This window comes from Cottoperca gobio, unplaced genomic scaffold, assembly GCF_900634415.1.
Source record: "Cottoperca gobio unplaced genomic scaffold, fCotGob3.1 fCotGob3_333arrow_ctg1, whole genome shotgun sequence".
NCBI classification, from domain to species: Eukaryota; Metazoa; Chordata; class Actinopteri; order Perciformes; family Bovichtidae; genus Cottoperca; species Cottoperca gobio.
This window is the reverse complement of record NW_021166939.1, coordinates 63,675-66,174: the sequence shown is the minus strand read 5'-3', so window position 1 is coordinate 66,174 and position 2,500 is coordinate 63,675. Positions and strand designations below refer to the sequence as shown.

General features: G+C 55.1%; 1 protein-coding gene across 1 annotated transcript in view; it reads right to left on the bottom strand.

The window, feature by feature from the left end:
* The window catches only part of LOC115005640 (PAN2-PAN3 deadenylation complex catalytic subunit PAN2-like), a 10,007-nt gene extending 9,756 nt beyond the window's left edge, over window positions 1-251 (bottom strand). The window contains 1 exon segment of the mRNA XM_029427563.1: window positions 136-251. The gene's annotated coding sequence lies outside the window, so the exon portion shown is untranslated.
* Between the last annotated feature and the right edge of the window lie 2,249 nt (window positions 252-2,500).

Here is a 2,500-nt window from a genome sequence, read left to right as displayed (position 1 = left end):
GTTAGCATGAACCACAGACACTGTTGTGGCTGCATATTGTATCAGTTTCTACACCCAAAGAATCCACATTAATGAACATTAAGTGATTCAAAAATACTAAAAGACTTTACATATTAATTTAAAGTTTACACCGACCTCTTCTTGTGATACGATTTACCGCACAGGAGCCCATGCTCGCTCCATTCACAACAACAACACAGAACTAAACACTTCCGGAGCAAACGGGGTGCGTTCAAGAGCCGCAGTGATTGTGAGGAGAATGTAACTAAATACGTTTACAGTAATGAAGTACCTCTCTGGGAACCATCACCTTATCGTGGTGGAGAGGTTTGTGTGTCCCTATGAACCTGAGAGCTGTGTTGTCTGGAGCCTAGTGCTCCTGGTAGGGTCTCCCAAGGCAAATTGGTCTCAGGCGAGGGGCCAGACTAAGAATGGTTCAAAAACGACTTCATGAAAGAAAGGAAAAGGAAAGGAGAGACCCTGCCCGGAGGAAGCCCGAGGCCCCCGTCTGGAGCCAGGCCCAGAGGGAGGGCCCGACAGCGAGCGCCTGGTGGCCGAGTTTGCCACGGAGCCCGGTCGGGCACAGCCCGAAGAAGCTACGTGGTGCCTCCCATCCATCCATCCTGTGGGCCCACCACTCATGGGAAAAACCGCTGGGGTCGGGTGCGCTGTCACATGGGTGGCAGTGATGGTCAGGGACCTCGACGGACCAGACCCGGGCAGCAGAGGCTGGCTCTGGGGACATGGAACGTCACCTCTCTGTGGGGGAAGGAGCCGGAACTAGTGCGGGAGGTGGATCGCTACCAGTTGGATCTGGTGGGGCTTACCTCCACGCACAGTCTTGGCTCTGGAACCGTACTCCTGGATAGGGGTTGGACTCTATTCTTCTCCGGAGTTGCCCAAGGTGTGAGGCGTCGGGCCGGGGTGGGGATACTCACTAGCCCCCGGCTGAGCACCGCTATGTTGGAGTTTATCCCGGTGGACGAGAGGGTCGCCTCCCTACGCCTTCGCGTTATGGGGGGGGAAACTCTGACTGTTGTTTGTGCCTATGCCCCAAACCGCAGTTCTGAGTATTCGGCCTTCTTGGAGACCCTGAATGGAGCCCTGCAGGGGGCTCCAGTAGGGGACTCCGTAGTCTTGCTGGGAGACTTCAACGCACACGTGGGAAACAATGGAGACACCTGGAGAGGCGTGATTGGGAGGAAGGGCCTCCCTGATCTAAACCCGAACGGTCGTTTGTTATTGGACTTCTGTGCTAGCCATGGAATGGCCATAACAAACACCATGTTCGAACATAAGGATGCTCATAAGTGCACGTGGTACCAGAGCACCCTAGGCCAAAGGTCAATAATCGATTTCGTAATCGTATCATCTGACCTGAGGCCGCATGTTTTGGACACTCGGGTGAAGAGAGGGGCGGAGCTGTCGACTGATCACCATCTGGTGGTGAGTTGGATCAAGGGGTGGGGGAAGACTCTGGACAGACCTGGTAAACCCAAACGGGTAGTGCGGGTGAACTGGGAACGTCTGGAGGAAGCCCCTGTCCTGGGGATCTTTAACTCACACCTCCTCGCGGAGCTTTTCAGCCATCCCTGTGGAGGTTGGGGGCATTGAACCTGAGTGGGCAATGTTCAAAACCTCTATTGCTGAAGCTGCGGTGATGAGCTGTGGTCTCAAGGTCTTAGGTGCCTCAAGGGGCGGTAACCCTCGAACACCGTGGTGGACACCGGTGGTCAGGGAAGCCGTCCGACTTTGCGACTTTGCGACCTTTTCGTCAACATTGCGTGGAAGTCTGGGACAGTGCCTAGGGGTTGGCAGACCGGGGTGGTGGTTCCCCTATTTAAAAAGGGGGACCAGAGAGTGTGTGCCAACTACAGGGTATCACACTTCTCAGCCTCCCTGGTAAAGTCTACTCCAAGGTACTGGAAAGGAGGGTTCGGCCGGTAGTCGAACCTCTGATTGAAGAGGAACAATGCGGATTCCGTCCTGGTCGTGGAACAACGGACCAACTCTTCACTCTCGCAAGGATCCTGGAGGGGGCCTGGGAGTACGCCCATCCGGTCTACATGTGTTTTGTGGATCTGGAGAAGGCGTATGACCGGGTCCCCCGGGTGATACTGTGGGAGGTGCTGCGGGAGTATGGGGTGAGGGGGTCACTTTTGAGGGCCATCCAATCCCTGTACGCCCAAAGCGAGAGTTGTGTCCGGATACTCGGCAGTAAGTCGGACTCGTTTCCAGTGAATGTTGGCCTCCGCCATGGCTGCGCTTTATCACCAATCCTGTTCGTGATTTTCATGGATAGGATATCGAGGCGTAGTCGTGGAGGAGAGGGGTTGCAGTTCGGTGACCTGAGGATCTCATCGCTGCTCTTTGCAGATGATGTGGTCCTTATGGCATCACCGGTCTGTGACCTTCAACAGTCACTGGATCGGTTCGCAGCCGAGTGTGAAGCGGTTGGGATGAGGATCAGCACCTCCAAATCTGAGGCCATGGCTCTCAG